Genomic DNA, 19,468 nt, shown 5'->3' with positions numbered 1-19,468 from the left:
TATATTAGAATCGCCGCCGCCGAACTCCGTCCCTCGCTCCCCGGCGCGTGCCCCCAGCCCCTTCCCGGTGGCCCGAGGGTGAGGGTCGGAGGGGGCGGGGATGGGGGAGACCGCGGGAGGGGTGTCGGGCGCGTGGGGAAATGCGGGGAATACCCTGGCCGCGGATCTATGCAGATGAGGGGAGGCTGCTTTGCGTAATGTCCTGGGGGGAGGGGGCCGCGCGGGAGCGCCGGAGGCAGGAATGTGCCTGCTTACTAATGAGCGACGTGCACCGGCGCGCACGGCCCGGCCACCGCTGCGGCTGCGGCGGCCGGCGGCGGCCCGTTGTCAGGTAGCGGGGGAGGGGGCCGCGGCGCGCGGCGCAGGCGGCCGGGCGGGCTGGCGGCGCGAGGCCCGGGCCGCCGGCCTGCGGCCGAGCGAGCGCAGCGAAGGCGCTGGCTCTGGGCATTTCAGTGACTCCCTTTACCTCCCGGGCGAGGAAGGAAGGAAGGAAGGAGCGAAGGAAGGAAGCGAGGAAGGAGGGGACTGTCTCGATGGAAGGTTCAGGCGGAGGCGCCCTCGCCTTGCGGGTGCACCGGCCGCAGAGCGGCTCTGGCCGCTGCCGGCTGGACCCCGGCGCGTGGAGACGGGTGGGGGCGGTTTGCATGCGTGTTTGTCTGTCCGTCTGGCCGGGGATCGGGAAGGGACATGTGTGTTTGGGCTGTGCACTGTGGGGAACTGGGTCTGCGCCTTTATGTCTGTTCCCTGAAGTGGGTGGAACGTTGGCCCGTTCCGGGAATGTTCCATGACGTGGTGCAGCCACAGGAAGGGGGTTAACGAGGGGCTCTCTGCCGCGGCGGCACTGCCGGCTGCTATCAAAGCAGATGTGCTGCTGCTGCTCCTCCTCCTCTTTCACCTCCTTTCACCCCCACCCCCCGCCTTTTCATTCTGTGCCTCTGGTACTGGTAGGGGTGAGACAGGAAAACATTGCTCTGGGTGTGCGCGCGCGCGTGTGTGTGTGTGTGTGTGTGTGTGTGTGTGAGGGTGGGGGAGGGGGTGCTGATGTGCATGTGTGGGGTCTGTCGTATTTGGTGGGGGGGGGGGGTGGACTCCAGATCCGCTCTGCTACCCCAGCTGTTATCACAGATCGGTGCGCTTTATACGCATGTGCCTCCCGCGTTCTGTCCCTCTTACATAACACATCCAGTGCAGCAGAGGACATGAGAAAATGCGACCCCAACCCTCCAAGCCCACATTGGGTGAGGGGATAGAAGGTCAGGAAGCGTCCCTGGGTGTTGTCCTTCAGGGACTTGGTTCCCAGGGGGGGAAAGGAAGAAGGGAAGGAGGGTTTCTTCAAGTGGCTCCTCTCGTCTCTGACTTAAAAGCATCTAACTAAAAAGGACTGCAGGCACTAGTCCTCCCTAACGGGAAAGCTTGTAACCAGCTACACCAAGGGAACGGGGGCACTTTAACCTCGGGAGTGCGGAGAATAGAGAGGGTCCTTAATCAAGACACTTGGAGGAGAGGAGCAATAATGTGTGGGCGGCGGATGGGGGGCGCTGGGGATGACTTGGAGGAGACCAGAGGAATCTCTTGATAATAGGTTTCACTGGAGGCCTTAGGACACCTGTAATGGCTTAGCATTCACACAGGAAGTTGTGTGTGCAACTGACATTGCAAAACCCTTATTCTCTGAAGAGTTATTTAGGCCTAAAATGAATATAGAAAGGCTTGTTTCCTGTACTTTCATTATAATGGAAAATTTGAACTGATTTTTCTCCTTCCTTTTCTGCCATTTTAAAAATAACTCAATTTACCTCCAAATGAATATTGGTACTCGCCCCCAACCCTAAAGCTAGACCTCAATAATTCACAAGAGATCTGTGTTTTTCTAGCATACCCAGAGCCCTAGTCAAGGGCTATTGATTTTTCTCCTCAGTACAGTTGTTTCTTTTGTAGTGCATAATCAAGCCCAGAAATTACTTGAAATATTAATAAGATCCATTTTAATTAAATTTGCAATGATCTGTCCTCCTAGAAAAAGGCCATTTAACTTTATTAGAAACGTTTCCTCCAGTGATATAGTAATATTTGGTGATATTTGTCCTTGAGCAAACCAAGTTATTTTAAATATTTGCACGTATAGATCACATATGTTTGCTACATATGTAGCAAATGCCTGATTGCTTTTTCACCTTATAAGAGTGCCAAAAGCAGAATTTTAACAAAGTAGATTGTGGAATGAGTAGATTGGGTTTGATTTTTAGGATATAGGCCAAATGGTTTATCAGAACAGAAATGCCCTTTCTGTAAGTAAAGTGGGTATCATTTTCATTATTAAGAGAAAATTCCCTGTGGAACCCTAAGGAGTCATAGTACCAAATGACAACTGTACATTTTCATTGTGAGCTGAAAGGGATTTACCAGTATTTACTTAATGATAGTGTGTTTGTTTCGAGTGTAATAATCCCTTTTGACCACTAGGTTTGAAATATGCAGTATATTTCTTATATACAGAAACGTATTACATTACAATGATCAATCTTTTGAACATTGTCTGAGACAATGTCTTGCGTTGAGCATAGGTCGGGTATAAAACAAAATTTGCTTATTGGCATCTGTATTTTTGTTACAGTGATTGTATTTTATGTGGCTAACTTTATTAGAGATGGCTTATATTTATACGAAGGTATTCCAGAGTAAATTGATGTGTGACTGATTCGGGGACAATTTGGGGAATGGTGGTATATTAATGATGTTACAAGTGTAACATCTAACTGGTTTTTAACTGGTTAGATCCTTGTAGAGGTGTTTGGTAAAATACCACCGAAGTACATAAAACATTTCTATAGTCCTATTTAACATGGAATGTGACAAATTTACTATGTGTATATTATCACATAGGAAAATAATGCTCTTTGATTACATGGAAAGATTAACCAGCAGAATATTTTGATTGATCAGGCTCCGTTGCATGAGATGTGTTTGTGAATGTTCTTGTTACCATGAAAACAAAACAGAGGACAGTATATATGGAGACGTTCCTTGTGGAGTAATGGTGCATGTGTCTGCTTGAACTTTTGGCACTTTGACACTATTCAGAAGATCAGGTTGACTCTTTTTGCTGATTTAATTTAAAATGAAAAATCTTATTCCAGAATTTGCCTTTTTTTTTTTTTCAAATCAGGGCTCATTTTAGCAGCAGCAGTAACAAATAACTCTGTGTTGTACACTGTATTGGGTTTCAGTTTTTGAATGATAACAAGTACAGTCTTTGGGTTGGGTTTCAGTTTTTAAATTATTATCAGTAATTAGCTAAAGTCAATTTGAAAGCTTCACATAGGAAAAGTAATTTTAAAGAATGATAGAAAATGTTAGTTGGCATGAGTGAAAGTATAATCCATGAGGATGTAAAGTAATTTAATAACACATATAATTATTATCAGAAGGGAAAAGTGGCTAAGGTCAACTGGATGTATGGCTGTAGATCAGACAGGCTGCTCATCTCCTATTTGTTAAAAATAAACACCGTTTTCACATTTTGGTACGTGATCAGCATCAGCAGAACTCTCTGTTGGTCTATACATTAGTTCTGTAGGTGGAGAAACAGTTCACAGTTTAAATATCTACCTGAAAATTTCAATGATATGCTTCCACTTCATGGATTTATATGTGAATTCATCATGAATTCATATTTTGGCTAAAACTTGGTATTTAACTGTTACACCTTTTAAAGTGATATTATAAAAAGATGCAGAGGAAGTTTGCTAACTCAACTTAATGAAATTAAGGTTTCATAAGGAACTTCAAACCATCCAGAGTGTATGGATTCACTTTAACCATAAAGGCAGATCCTTTATTAGTATGGAGCTAAACTTTAGTGAATATTCAGGTGAGGGCTGTACTGTGAAACCTGTAGGATTTACAGTGTTTGAAGTTGTGGATGAACACAGAGGATTAAAGGGAAATAGGAAAACTTTATGAAAATAAGATCATGTTTATTTTAAAGTAATTGTATGAGAAGTAGTATTTTCTCTTTGTTCCTGGTATTTGGTCACAATCAAAAGCATTGCTTTCTGTATGATATTTATGGCAATGCTTATGAAAAAGAGGTTGAGTAAGCCAGCATTTGTAGCTATGAGGTGCCACTAACTAATTTGGGAAAACATTTTAGCACTTTATTATTGTGTCACAACTCCCAAATCGTCGTGGGAAAAAGGATAACATAGCTTTCTTGGTCTGTGCAATCTTTGGCTTCTCTGAGATGGACCGTGAATATCGACATTAGATAGACACAGGCCTAAACTGGCTTTGTGACTGCATTTAGAATAGAATCAGAACTGCTTGATATTTGGGTCACTATTGTTCTAGGCCGAATTTGTGCTGTCTTAACATACACTCCCATTACTCATCTTTTGAGGTATTTTCTATGACATGTGATCTATTCTACAAGTGTCTATAACTTTAGATTTCCAACCCCCTTAAAATTTGGGATCTAATTGTTTAGATCTATTTGAGAAAGTGCTTTGGAGAGAGGAAGAGATGAACATGATGTTTATGTGCCTGAGGGTGATTCTCGGCAGAAAGCAGAGGGGGTCTCACCTGCTACTTCTGGGTCACAGAGTGATGGAAGTAAGTTCAGGAAGTACCCAGGGCCAACCTTTTTGACTTGTCACTCACATATCCTCTTAATCCTCTATTCAGAGTACTATGACTGGTGCCCTGTTATTGTTGGTCAATGCAATTCACTCTCAGTCATTCAACAAGTATTTCCTGTAGATTAGGCCTTATGTTAGACACGCAGGGTATAAATAATGACCCGAACCACTAAAGGAGCTCCTTCCAGGAGGTAAAAACAAGCCAGAGGGTCTGATAACAAGAGAAAGGTAATGCAGGGCCTTGAAGGAAGGTTGACCACAGAAATGATTATCCAACCTGACATATGTGAGGACTGCCTTTGGCAAATCAGGACACATCATGACCCTACAAATAATCATGTTACAGGTTGATCCTTGGAGACGCAATTTTGAGGGGCAGGGCCTTGAAATTGGAAGAACCTTGTGTAAAACGCCTGTCTCTTCTAAGTGCTTCCACATCAATTGTCTTGGAGCACCTGGAATTTTTAATGACTCTATATGTAATGACTTCAGTTTGAAGGACTTACCTGTAAATTAACTATTATTATTTGCATATTTTTTAATAACAAATAATTTAAGTTCTAAAAATACTTATTTGGTGCTCCAGTTAACAAAAACAGCCAGCATCATTGATTCAATTAATAAATAACTACCAATTCAGAAGTCTTTACAAGGTCGCTGTGTGAAGTAACCAGTTAATCTTTGGAGCCCTGCATGAGCTAGATCTATATATTTTCAAACAACTAGCAAAGGGCTGAGACATTCAAGTATCCCAATAATTTCTCCTCATGATTGCAAGTATCAGGATCTTTGGAGAAATTTAGATCTGATTTCTTACTTTCCGTGTGATTAGGGGTCTGTGTGACATGAAAATATGAAGCAAAAGAGTAGAAACAGAGGTTAGTGAAAATCACTTTCCTTTATTTTGTCCACTGCATCATTTGATTACTTTTTTTTCTGTTTTATAATTTATATAATGTAGGAAATTCAATTTAGATGACAAAAAGAGTCTATTTTATGTAGTAGTTCCAAGCTTGGGCTCTGCAGTCAGATCAAGAGTCAGAATGAGCAACAGAGATAAAAGGATGATGATTTCTAACTTCAAACATTTTACAATCTAGAAGAGACATAGCTTATAGTAAACTTTATTAAAACTTACAATTGGGAGTAGAGTATAACTGGAAGCAGGATTTTTTCCAACTGGAAAGATTAGAGGGTTCTTATGAGAGGAGGTGATTCTTTTTTTTACTGAGGACCTTGAATGTTAAGTAGAATTTCATTGAGTAAAGAAGGGAGGCAGGAGCTCCCCATACTCTGACCTGGGATGGGAGGGGACAGGGATAGTACCAGGGCAGAGGAGGAGTTGGGAGCCTGGAAAGGTACATAGCTCCAGATCTTGTGGTGCCTTGAAGACCTGCAGAGAAAGCTGGACATCACTGAAGGTTTTTGAGCAGAGAAGTGCTACTATAAAGTGTGTGTTTCAGAAAGCTTATGAGGGTGTATGGGATGAATATCTTGGTGGCAAGGAGACAGTTAGATTGCCAAAATATCCTAAAGAGAAGTAATGAAAGTTGCCCCTACTGAATGATAATATGAATTCTTTTATTGTGTTAATCGATGTATTTTAAAGTACCCTAAAAGTAAGTAACAAAAGTGATTAAAATATTTTGTTAAACATGGCCAAATGTGTATGACAGGTTGCCAATTTGAACATTATAAGTATTGCATTATTATTTTAACCTAATATAATTTTTTTAATACGGAATATATTTATAAATATTAGTAGTGAAAGTTGACCATCAAACACCAACTTGCAGACATGTTTATAGTTAAAATTACAAGGTAATTATATTTTTAGGGATACATGTATAAGGAATGGGCCACTGATTCATTTCGTGGTTAATTGGAATACTGCTTTTTAATTGATACCCAGCTGTATCTAAATCATTACAATACTGGACAGATAGTGTAGTGCAGTGTATTTCAAATGCAGTGCTTTGTTTGGCAAAGATTTATTTAATGGTTTCATTTTCTCTGCAAAAAGAAAAAAAGCAGGAGATCATCGAAGCTCTTATTATTTGCACTGTGGCAGATTCACTTGAGTTCAGAAGCCTAGGAAAAAGGTGGGACTTTTGAAACTAGGGCAGTAGGTAAATGTAGACACACCTTCGTTTGTATTTGATTAGGGATCTGACAGCGTGCATATGTGTACACGTTTGCACGTGTGCATACACACACATACAAATCATAGAAAACCATAGGTGTTCGGTGAGAGAGAAAATTTTGTTACTTAAATACAGCGTGAATTCTCATCCTGATAGTTGCAGAAAATATTCCTTTTAAAATGGAGATTAATGTCTAATTCCATATAAGGAAGATTATAGGAAAGGTGATTTAAACTGTAAGTAGCTTTGTTCACTAAAACGCTAGATTTATTTGAAACAGTGTTTTATTTATTTTGGAAGGCAGACAACTAGTTTAATAGTGTACATATGAAATGCTAATTTGGCTTGTTAATTGGATGCAATTAAATTGAGGTTATTTTATACTGCTTAATTGTTAGAAAATTACATGGGTTGCCATGCCTGTGTAATGTGAAGCAAAAGCGGAGGGTATAGCAGGAGTGGGGGTGGGAGGGACGCAAGATCTAGTCCTGTCTTTGCAATTAACTTTCTGTGAAAACTTGGAAACAAGTCATCGAAGCTCTTTGGACCTCATTTGGAAATGGAAGAGATTGGAACAGATGGCTCCTAAAGCTTCTTCCAGCTCATATTCTATCAGTTTATAAATTCTACTTTGTAGTTGTAGAGAATGCAGTGTCATTATATTCTGTAATTATGGTATTACAAGGATGAACTAAACACTTAAAAAAATCAGCACAGTGCCAATTTAGCAAATCCGTTAGAAGGAAGGCAATTTAGGCTTAAAGAGCACTCACCTGTGCCAGGCTCCATCCCAGGCTGTCTCTCCACATTACATCACTTAGCCCTCACAACCACCCTGAGAAGATTTGTTTTTTTATCTTGATGTGTACACTTAAAGAAACTTCCATTCAGAATGGTTTTGGCAGGGATGCTTTGATAGTCATTGGTGAAGCAGGATTCGAACTCAGGGTTCTTTGGCTCCGAAAATGCTTCATCTTTTTACCATTTCATGCAGTATAAGCAATTGTTTACACATCAAAATTATTTCAAATATTTAAAAAAGGCCAACCATATTTATCACTTAGCACAATGTTTCCCCTTAGTAGTATATGGATAAACAGGTAGCCCACGGGATTAAGAACCTGGATTTGAAGTCAGACAGAATAGGGCAAATTCCAGCTCCACCACCACCTGGGGGAATTTGGGTATGTTACTTAACCTCCCTGAGGTTACAAAATGAGGATAATACCCGTTTAAGGGTCATTGTGAAATTTTTATGAGAATGTTTGCACCCATCTCAATGAGTACATAGTAAATGTTTAATACCTGGTAGCTATGGGTTATTATTAACAAGGTATTAGACTATAAGAAAAACACAGGACAATGCAAATTGTTGTGACAGTAAAATATTAAATATTTTCAAATGGCCCATTAAACTCTTGGCTGAAATGGTTTAAGAAACAATGTTAGAATGACATGGTTTCACATTCAACAGTTAACAAATGGAAATATCAATTAAGATCTGGGGTGTTTCTCACTGAGCTCAGCCAGTGCTATGCCAGTGAAGTGAACTAAATTCTCTGGCTCTTTGTGGAAAATCATTCTGAAGTTTTTGCTCTAAAAATAGCTTTTGGGGCCTGAATTACCCCACTTGAACTTCTGTGCAAGAGCCAGAGGACCAGTGATTACTCATGGGGCCTTGGGCCTACTTAAGAGACACAACTTGGGTGTTTACAGGACTGTTGACTTTAATTAAAAAAAAATTATTAATTCAACAGAGATTTATTAAGCACCTGCTCTGGGAAAGGTGCTGTTCTAGACACTGGAGATCCATCAATAGACAAAAATAGTAAAAAAAAAAAAATTCCTTGCCTTCATGGAGTTTACATTCTAGTAGACTAATTTAGAAACTTTTTATGGCTAATTCAGTCACTGTATTACTTTTCAGTGTTTACAGAATCTCTGCTTTTATAGTGGTCTCTCTTAACCCAAATAACAAAGAAACATTGTAAGACTTATTAAATCACTAATGAAATACCCTATTTATTTTATATATATGGGTATGTATGTATGTACATATATTTCATAGTAAGGTAGTTTTTGACACCGAAATATAGCACTAGATTTTTTAAAAATTTATTTTTATGGTTCAGCATTATGGCCCTTCATACCTGTAGAATTAGTAGAATTAGGTGCTGGTGGCCAGGCGGTGGCTTACAGCTGTAATCCCAGCACTTTGGGAGGCCAAGGTGGGTGGATCACAAGGTCAGGAGTTCGAGACCAGCCTGGCCAATATGATGAAACCCCAATCTCTATTAAAATTCAAAAATTAGCCAGGTGTGGTGGCACGTGCCTGTCGTCCCAGCTACTTGGGAGGCAGAGACAGGAGAATCGCTTGAACCCAGGAGGTAGAGGTTGCAGTGAGCCGAGATTGCCCCACTGCACTCCAGCCTGGATGACAGAGTGAGACTCCATATCAAAAAAAAAAAAGAGAGAGAGAGAGAGAGAATTAAGTGCTGGCTGTTTTTTTATGGGCAAGAAAAAAATGGTTTACAAATGACACATCCTTTTTTTTTTTCTTCTTGAGACAAGTTCTCAGTCTATCACCCAGGCTGGAGTGCAGTGGCGCGATCACAGTTCACTGCAACCTCGACCTCCTGGGCTCAGATGATCTCCCGCCTCAGTCCCCTGAGGAGCTGGGACTGCAGGCTGGCACCACCATGCACGGCTAATTTTTGTGACACATCCTATTGTTAAATGCATTTATAAGCTTGCCAAAGTGAAGTAGTTAAACAAATTATATTTGGAGTTTATATTTTTAATCTTGTCTAAGTGAATTATTCATCTTTTAACTGATAATTTTTGCTATAAAATTTCTAGTGGATTAGGATGGTTTCACTTTCACAAAAGTGTGCTCAATACAGTGTATGACATCTGCTGGGCATACAGTTGATATTTGGTGGATGTTTAAAGTCATAATAGAAGCTTACAGTCCAAATGGTAAGGAAAAACACCTGCCACGCTATAAGATGGGGGCCATGAGAACCAGATGAAGGAGATCCTCCAGGAGCTCAAGTCCTGTTTAGTCTTTGTGCCAATAGCCAGAGTTCATCAGTCTGTGCACCTTTATTTTATTATTATTTTGAGACAGGGTCTCACTCTGTCACACCCACTGGAGTGCAGTGGTGCAATCTGGGCCTCCACTGCAACCTCCGACTCCCGGGCTCAAACGATCCTCCCACCTCAGCCTCCCAAGTAGCTGGGAGTACAGGCACCTGCCACCATACTGAGCTAATTTTTGTACTTTTTGTGGAGACAGGGTTTTGCCATGTTGCCCAGGCTGATCTCCAACTCTTAGGCTCAAGTCATCCACCCGCCTTGGCCTCCCAAAGTGCTGGGATTACAGGCATGAGCCACTGCACCCAGCCTGTCTGTGCACTTTTAAGTGCTTCTTGGCACATTCGATTTTAATGTTCCCCAGGAAACAAGTGCCTCCATGTGCCCATCCAGCAATCCCAAACATCTCTTAAACCCATAGTTGCGGGCTCCCCAGGCTCTAAACTTCCCATTTGTTTTTGAAGCAAGTGAACAGATAGGGCCTTTTTGAATTATGTTTCTCCCTACAGTTGGATAGGGGAGCTTATAGCTGAACTGGGATTCTTCCATCTAGGACAGCTTTCTTCGACCACGTTTTGTTCAGGGTGCTCTAAGAAGGACGCTGTGTGAAGGTGGCTGTTGCTTATGATTGTGGAGTTTGAGGAAGCATTGTTTCTTGGTGTGCCTGTTTGGGTCAATTAGGTGTGAAAGAGGGAGTGTATTCCTTTCCCCCACTACACACCCTTGCCCCATGTAGGCCAAGACAAATGGAGGAGGAAAGGCTGGGGTGAAACGGTTTCCTTTCATGCAAAGCAAGTGGTGAAAGCCTCTGTCTTTGCAACTCAGCAATGTCCCTTGGGATGGTCTTGATGGCTGATCCAGTACTTTATGGATAGATCATGGGAAGTTGGGAAGTTCAGCTTCTAATTATCCATGGAATAGTTATCAAACTTTATTTTTCTTTCTTCTGCTGATGCTTACATTTTAATACATTCGCTTTCTCTAAGCAAGGGAAAAATCCAGGGTTATAAACATTCAATTTATTTTCTTGTCAGTAGTCATGTGTCAAAGTTTATGTTGGGAGAGATATAGAGATACAGCCTTTTGGGGTAAAATGAGGATTTCAGATATGTTTTCTGCTCTTGTGAGGCTGTGCTCATTAGAGCCTACACTGGAGCTCTAGAGAACACCAGAATGGATGACTTGAAACTCTGACCCCACTAGTTGATTGCTTGCCTTATTATTGATTTTCAAAAGGATTCAGGCCAAGAGGCTGTATCTCTGTTATATTTCATTATTTCTTCATCTGTAAAAATGAAGTATTGTTTATAGCACTCCCCTACCTCCTGGGAATACAGCAGGGTAACACAAGAGAATTGGAGTGGCTATTTTTAGTGTGTGAAGCAACACTAAATTTTGAGAATAATTCAATTGTTGAAAAAAATCTGATCCACAGCAATACATTGGCGACAAGGGTTAGTAGAGTGTTGTTGAGATAATTGACTGATATTGATGCAATTTATTACAGGCCTATCTAATTGTTTTCAGAAAGATAATGGTCAGCAGTTCCACAGCTTGTTATAATATCTCCTGATGTATTAAATTTTGTGTAGGTCACTAATGCACTTGTGTCACAAAGTATTCAGATAGTTATACCTACATTCAAACAAAAGGAAAGGACTCTAAAGACACTTGTTTTTGGATTTGTAATCTGTTTACTTTTTCAAATGACCTTAGTACTATTCGTGATAAACTTGGTGCCCAACTTCAATCAAGTGTAAATTTTAAAATGGGTCAAGTGGCTGAGAATATTCTAAATGACCTTTTAAAATAATAATCTGACAGTATAGAATATAACAAATAATTAGACACTGAGTGTGGAAATTAAATTTTCTAATGGACAAAGTCCAAGTCTGTTCAGTCATCAGTTGGTTTTTGGCTATGTTTGATGGGAGTTTGCTAATGTGAAACCTAATGATGTCTGAAAATGGTCCTGATGGGTATTAATAGCCATCTGGAAAATTTTACATCTTCACAAATAATCCCAATAATTTATATTGTGAAGACATTATCCTGATAGTTCTTCTTTTCCTATATTCTTGTCAGCTGTAGGATGAGAGCAGTATGAAGCAAACAGAAGACATTTTGAAATTAATCACAAAATTCCCATTGCTTTGAAGCTTGCTATTGTTATACTACCCCTTCTTATAGCTTTAAAAATCAAACAATGCCAAACAGTATAGCTAACATTTTTAATTTCTTTTGAGCCAAACCGATTTGGTTTAAATTTCATTTCAAATTTTTACAGTATGCCACACAGTTGTATACATCAGGCTACTATTCTTATTTGTATTTGACATGTAAGTATTTCTAAATAAACGAGGCAGTGAGTGGGGCAGGCATGAAGAAATGAAATTCTGATGTTCTTTTGGAACATGCAAATGACTGCTTCCTTATTTAGTGCAACCTGTTCCCAGTGCTTTCTTTCCAATGGGTCAGCTTTTGGTTTTGAGCAGGCTGTATCATCAGACCCAGTTGAGCTTTTTGTGAGAAATTTTACTTCTTCCTTTCATTGTGATACAATTTGTGGTACTGCAATGATGCCTTATTTAGGGCATCTCTTAAAGTGTCTAATTTAAATATGCTGATTAATTTTCTTAGGTGTAGGATCTGATGTATCAGTTTTGGTTTGTCAACTGGTGACAGGACACTCTGCAATGTAAAGTTTCTTACAGAATTTCAGAATTAGATAAGACTATTGGAGGCATCATTTAATCTCTAACTGAGCGAGAAATCACTTAGGACAAATTACCAAGGACTGCTTGTATTCAGATTCTACTTAAACACCCTTTTTATTTCTTAGGGAGGCCTATTCCGTTCTTGGACATTTCTAGTTACCAGCGGTTGAGCCCTCTCCAGCTATCTAGAACAAGTTTACTCATTGTCTTGCATGACAATCCTACAATTATTTAAAGATAGCAATCTTGTTCACCTTAAGTATTCTTTTCTCCAGGCTAAATATTCCCAGTTCCTTCAACTAGACCTCATAGGATGTTGTTTTCATTTTTATTTTATTAATTTCCCAGGGATCAGATTGTTCATGTCTGAAATTTACTCCAGGCTGAGTTTTTTTTTATAACTCCTCAAAAATAAATTGCTTATTACTATTTACTTTCCAGAAGACAGCCTCTTACCAACTGGCTTAGAAACATTTTACAGAAAAGGACTAGCCATGCTTGCTGAGACTTTTTATGTAGTATAACTAGAACAGAGTTGGAATGTTTAATAATGTAATGCAAATTGATTTTAACAAATATAATTCTTGAGATTCTGGTATGTGCAAGATATATTGGAATATGAAGTAGAGTATAAATATAGATAGAATATAAATGTAAGTAGAATATAAAATATAAAGAAGAGTCACTATTCTCATCATCAGGACTTTATAATCTACCATATTGAGGAAAAGAATAATGTAAGGGAAGCAGTAATTAAAAGAAGCAGGTTGGGCCGGGTGCGGTGGCTCACGCTTGTAATCCCAGCACTTTGGGAGGCTGAGGCGGGCGGATCACGAGGTCAGGAGATCGAGACCGGGGTGAAACCCTGTCTCTACTAAAAATACAAAAAAATTAGCCGGGCGCGGTGGCGGGCGCCTGGTGGCGGGCGCCTGTAGTCCCAGCTACTCGGAGAGGCTGAGGCAGGAGAATGGCGTGAACCCGGGAGGCGGAGCTTGCAGTGAGCCGAGATTGTGCCACTGCACTCCAGCCTGGGCGACAGAGCGAGACTCCGTCTCAAAAAAAAAAAAAAAAAAAAAAAGAAGCAGGTAAAGTACCATGAGAGAGGTACATGTGAAGTACTGAGAAGGCGCAACATCAACCCTGGCCGAGGACTCAGAAGAGTTTTCATAGCAAAAGGAAATGCTTTACCTGGGCACACACACCAATATGGGAAAGTGTCAAGAGTATTTTCAGAGAAGCATTTCATTTGAGGGAAGCATAAAATATGTATTAAGTAAATGTTGGTGAGAAAGTTAGGAAGATAGGGATATATGGTCTAAGGACTCATATTCCAGCTTAAGGGATTTGGACTTAAAACGATAGATAATGGTAGATGTAATTTGCCCCATTGAGAATTTGGTCCCTGAATTGAACAGTTCTGTAACTACATACACAATTTAATGAAATGAAACAAACAGATAAAAGATAAGTATGTGAAAATTTCTATGCAGAAAATTCAATTGCATTTATAAGTAGCAAGGAGTATATGTGTTTTGCATATAAGACATGTTTGCTTTGAATTGGCATATTATTTTTATATACTGTCTGTGTCCTAGAAAGCCAGCAATCTCAAGGATGGTGACTTTTATCATGAAGGTAAAGTAAGTGTATTGCTGATGGATGTATTGTTATATTCACACCTGTGCCAGTTACACATACCTTTTCTACCTCCTACTTTTTGGCAATATAAATGACATGCCATACTGATACTAGGCGGAGCTCAAATGATTGTCATTTTAGTACAAATTAACCTTTTCATCAATTTATATTTTTCTATTGATTAAAAATGGGGATACAGAATATTGGGAAGTATTTGTATGCATTTACACTACTTGTAAGACTGCTATCTATATAGTGCCTTACAGTATGCAAGGAGTTTTATTGCATCTTAATAACAATTAAAAAAATTCCTACTTGAGATCTAGACTGCCTTTAGTGCCTATGAGAAAACTCTCTTAATTTTCCTGCACAGATAACTTATTCCACATAATGAATAGTAAAGAAGGAATATATAAATGGTCACATATTTGACAGAACAAGACCTATATGCAGAAGTAATATATTAGAAGATAGTTGAGAATTAATAATTATATGTTGCCAAAATAAAAGTTATTGTTTCCTGAGTGGGTACTTTGATTTTGGAACTTTTCTTTTAATCATTATGGAAATAAATACATTTTAGATCCATTTAGCTCTAGTCACACTTTTAGTTCTGGAGAAGTACAGAGGACTTTGTGAGTGACTAGGAGAGAATAGGAAAATACTATATTGTAATAAAAAATAATTTTGTTTTACTTGAATTCATGTGGGGACACTGCTGTTTCCATAACATGCTTGATTGTAGGCCATCTGAGTACTTAACTATTACTTAGATTTCATTGAGGGCCTATTCTGAAGTATTTAATATAGATGGAGGCTGAACAAGGAGATGTGCTCTTAAACACTTGAGTACTATGTAAATATATTTCCAGCTGAAGAATATATTGACTTTTACCTACAGCCTGAAAGGTACGAGGTGATGATACATCTTGTTATTGTCCAGAGGAGTGAATGAATAGTTCTGGAACCACCTGCAGGTCTTGGGACTGTCTCAGTTACAGGGGCTGTACTTTGTTTAGTTAGCTAGCCTTGAAGGGATTGAGGCATTAGTAATTTGTGCTGAAGGCCACTTAATAAAGAGAGGGTTATAGTTTTTTTTTTTTTTTTTTTTTTTTTTTTTTGAGAGGGAGTCTCGCTCTGTCGCCCAGGCTGGAGTGCAGTGGCGCAATCTCGGCTCACTGCAAGGTCCGCCTCCCGGGTTCACGCCATTCTCCTGCCTCAGCCTCTCCGAGTAGCTGGGACTACAGGCGCCCGCCACCACGCCCGGCTAATTTTTTGTATTTTTAGTAGAGACGGGGTTTCACCGTGGTCTCGATCTCCTGACCTCGTGATTCGCCCGCCTCGGCCTCCCAATGTGCTGGGATTACAAGCGTGAGCCACCGCACCCGCCCAGGTTATAGTTTTATGGGTAGTTTGTAAGAAAAATAAAGCCACTGAGCTTGGAGATACCAAAGTAGAAAAGGGTTCTATAGGAACCAAAGATTGTGAAGCAAGCAAGTAGGTAGGTAGATTTTTCATGAATGGTTCATTCATTCTTATATGTTCATTAGTATGTGTGTATGATTCACTTCTCTCTTCATTCCTATATATATCTGTTCACTCAGTGAGCTCCCTTCCTTTCATTTCAGCTATTTAATTTGAGCTGGGCTCTGATTTGGGAAAGTACTGGCTCTAGAGGAACAACGCAGTCGTTCAGTGTGTCATGGAAATAGGATGTGGACCTCAGAAAGAAGAGAGTCTTGATTTTGTCATCACATATCTTGGGAGTCAGTTTTCTGGAAAAACAACAAATGATTGGTGAAAGCTCATTTGAGAAGGATATTACTCAATTTGGCTATTGTTAGAGAAGAGTGAAAATTTAGTATGCCCTTCTGAGTATTTTTAGAGAGGAGGCCAGTTTGTGAAACAAGTCAGCCTGTCAGATGCAGTCTGGCCATATCAAAGACTTTCAAAGTCTATGAAAATGTGGAGACTCTTGAGATAGAGAACCTGGATCTCAGAAGCATGGAGAGCCAAACATTATGGTAACAACTTACTGTTTCTTTCATATTCTAACTACATATTTAAATGAAACCAATCCTGAATGAAACAATGAGTTTTAAAATGGTTAGTTTGGGAAACTTAAAGTCTTAATCCTTTTCATTGTATGAAATAATATATCTTCTTAGGTTGGAATTGTGCACTTCATGATGTACTTTAAGTAACAAAAGTGGAGCACTTTAATTTTTTTCTAAAGAGAAAGTGTAAAATATGTTATCCTGCAAAACCTCCTTTTATCCTCATAGTTATTTCTTCTCTTTCATGGTATAAGAGAGGTGCATTTGAAAAGAGCACCAAGAACCTGAAGAACTCCTTTTTTTTTGTTCCGGTTTATATTTTCAATTGTGTATTTATTCATAAGTTAATTTATCTTACCGTTCTCATACTGATCTTTATATCTGCAGTCTATAATAAATTTATGGTAATACTGATTTTATTTAGCCTGTAATTAGGATTATAAAATAAAACATTTTTAAGTCTTCCCTCTTTGTCCTTTCCAAGTGCCATCAGCAGCAGCTAAGTATAGACCAGAGAGCATGAATTTTGAATAAAATCTTCATTGAGCTTAGCCAGTATTTGGGGAGTCACATGCAGCTTGGGGAGTGCTAATTGTATACCACTGGCAGATGATTTGAAGGAACAAGTATAAGTATGTTCAAATCAAAAACACAAGAATTGCTGCAGAGATTTAATGGATAAAAGAACAATTGATACAAAGGGGAAAAGACACCCCAAAAAAAGTTGGTGTAGGATCACTCAGGAAACAGATATCCACTACAGTATTTCCTAGGATTGGATACACTGGAATCACATTTACAGTCAAGAATCCTTTGATACAGTTTGGGAAGCCAAGTAAATAAAGCAGTTGGATGTGATTAGATTTTTTGCAGGCCCCTCTCAGCACTCACACTCGGGCACTGGCCACTGTGAAGTAAAGAAGTGGTTGCAGTTAGGAATAAGGAGTTTGAAAATGAGAAGAGTTTACGATTGCTTTTCAGCAAGATTGAAAGACTAGCTATGCTAGTCCTGAACTGAGTGGAGATTTCAGTTCTCTGAGCCTATTTCTTGAAAAAATAGGGATAGAAATATATATATGTGAAGCAAATGGCAAACTCTAATGTACTATGCAAATTTAAGATATCATGTGATAAAGTTGTATTATTCAGATGTTTAGGAAATAAGACAATAGGATATTATTGAAGGGCTTTGCATCACTGTAAGTGGGGAAATCTAAGTTACCTTTAATATTGCCTGAAATAGTACATGACTGGATAGGACAACTAACATATATTAAATTGCAAAGTCTTTGATGTACCTTTACCATATAAAAAAATTTCAGTAACCTTCTAAACATGAGACTTGTTTATCAAGAAACAGTAGAACCGAGGATGAACTTCATGAAAACATCGAGATGATTTCTGTGCCAATTCTTAAGATTAATTTCTTGTGAATTCATAGGTTACAATGCAATGCACATTTTAAGTATCATGATACTCATAAAACCCTAAACATATGTTTAAAAATAGAGTTTATATTTTTAGGGTAGTTTTAGCTTCACAGCAAAATTCAGCGGAAGGTACAGAGATTTCCCATGTACTTCCTGTCCCCACATACACACAGCCTCCTCCACTATCGAAGTCTTGCGCTAGAGTGGTACATTTGTTATAATCCAAGAACCTACATTGACACATCATGGTCACCCCAGGTCCATAGTTTACATTGTTTTAATTCATGTCCTGATGTGAAACATTGCTTAGTTCAAATGTTAGAGATGTTGACACAGTAAAACATCTGTAATGTTTGTTCACCATGAGAACAGAATCTACAATTTGTTTTGTAGTTGACGATCTGTCTCAAACTGCACAAGCTGAAATTAAACTGTTTCAATTTTTTATTTCAAAATGATCATAAAATACCTTATGGCCTTATTTTTAATCGTTATTAACCATAAGCCACAGCTTCTCTACAATTACACGTGGTTATAATCTGGTTTATGGCTTGAAACTAAATGGAAGTCTGGAAATTTAGAAGAAAGGAGACTTTAAAAATCTTTAAGAAACATGAATAGGTAATTTCCATTTTAAAACACTCTGGCTAAAGGTTTTGTTTGCTATTAAAGTGGATAAGTACAAGACTGAAATATTCTTAAGAGATTCTGATTGTTAAAAGTATTAGTTGAGATAGGATAACTTAAGGTCCTAATAAATAAAAGGAGTTTATATGTTGTGGAGTGGGTGTTTTCATAATGAAAGCATATAGAATATGCTTTTAGAAACCCCTCAGGGGGCCTTCTTGCCTACTTTCACCTCACTGAAGCTCTGCAGTGCAGAAATGTTCCTTTTCCTGTTTTATGTCTGACAGTTATTTACGGAATTCACAATTGGAAAGGAGATAGAAAACGAGGGGAAAACAACTGCAACAACACTTACGTGATTTTTCACTTTTGATGACTTGGAAATAATCCTAGTGGAAAAAAGAGTCATCTTTAGGGAAACTGCGTTCAAAATTACGCTGAGAAAAGTGCGCCCGGCCAGTGCGTCCTCCAAACACCTGGATACGCACGCCTTTTCCTCCCCGTGGGAAATCCAGGCGGTGGAGGAGGGCAGCGTGCAGTCTGCGGCCGGGAGCGCTGGGCTTGCGAGCTCGATTTCCTCCGGGAGGAAGAGCAGCTCCTCCCTGCGCAGCCCCAGGGCTGGCCTCCGGTAGCAGCGCTGGGCCGGCCGGGGACGGAGGCGCCGGGAGCGCCCGCGGGAGAGGGGAGCCCTGGCCGCCCGCCCCGCGCCGCCGCGCGCTGCCTGCCCTGGACGCGGCTTGAACTTTGGCCCCCCGTCCGCTGACACCCGAGGGAGCATGAATGCAATGACGTCTCCGCTGGGCTCAGCTGCACAACAGGAAATGCTCTCGGCCTCCCCCCTTCCTGCCGGGAGAAAGTGGGGCTCGCCGCGCCCGGCGGCCGCCGCAGGGCCGGCCCAGACCTAGTTTCTGGGCCGCGGGCCCAGCGCCGGGAGCGGGTCCGGGAGGGAGAAGGCACGCCCCGGCCCGGGTTCACTGGCCCCGGCGTTTCGGGGGCCTCCACGGTGCGGAAAAGCCCGGGGGTCGGAGGACAGTTGGCCTCGCGGGGACGACAGCATTGGCACCTCCCTGACTGAGAGGACACCCAGTCAGGTGGGCCCGGAGCACCGGGGGCTCCTGAAGT

The 19,468-nt window shown here is 40.3% G+C and overlaps 1 protein-coding gene across 10 annotated transcripts in view; it reads left to right on the top strand.

The window, feature by feature from the left end:
• Nucleotides 1-19,468, top strand: part of HIVEP2 (HIVEP zinc finger 2) — a 195,894-nt gene that overhangs the window by 941 nt on the left and 175,485 nt on the right. For 2 of the 10 annotated variants that reach the window (XM_063622814.1, XM_063622799.1), the window contains exon 1: nucleotides 226-331. The exons of 5 other annotated variants lie outside the window; for them this stretch is intronic. The gene's annotated coding sequence lies outside the window, so the exon portion shown is untranslated. Of the gene's footprint in view, nucleotides 1-219; nucleotides 332-374; nucleotides 630-19,468 lie in introns of those variants that run through there. 3 more of the 10 variants (XM_063622813.1, XM_063622824.1, XM_063622823.1) reach the window with 2 other exon arrangements.

Source organism: Symphalangus syndactylus, chromosome 2 (genome assembly GCF_028878055.3).
Source record: "Symphalangus syndactylus isolate Jambi chromosome 2, NHGRI_mSymSyn1-v2.1_pri, whole genome shotgun sequence".
Lineage (NCBI taxonomy): Eukaryota > Metazoa > Chordata > Mammalia > Primates > Hylobatidae > Symphalangus > Symphalangus syndactylus.
This window is presented reverse-complemented; position numbering and strand designations above follow the sequence as displayed.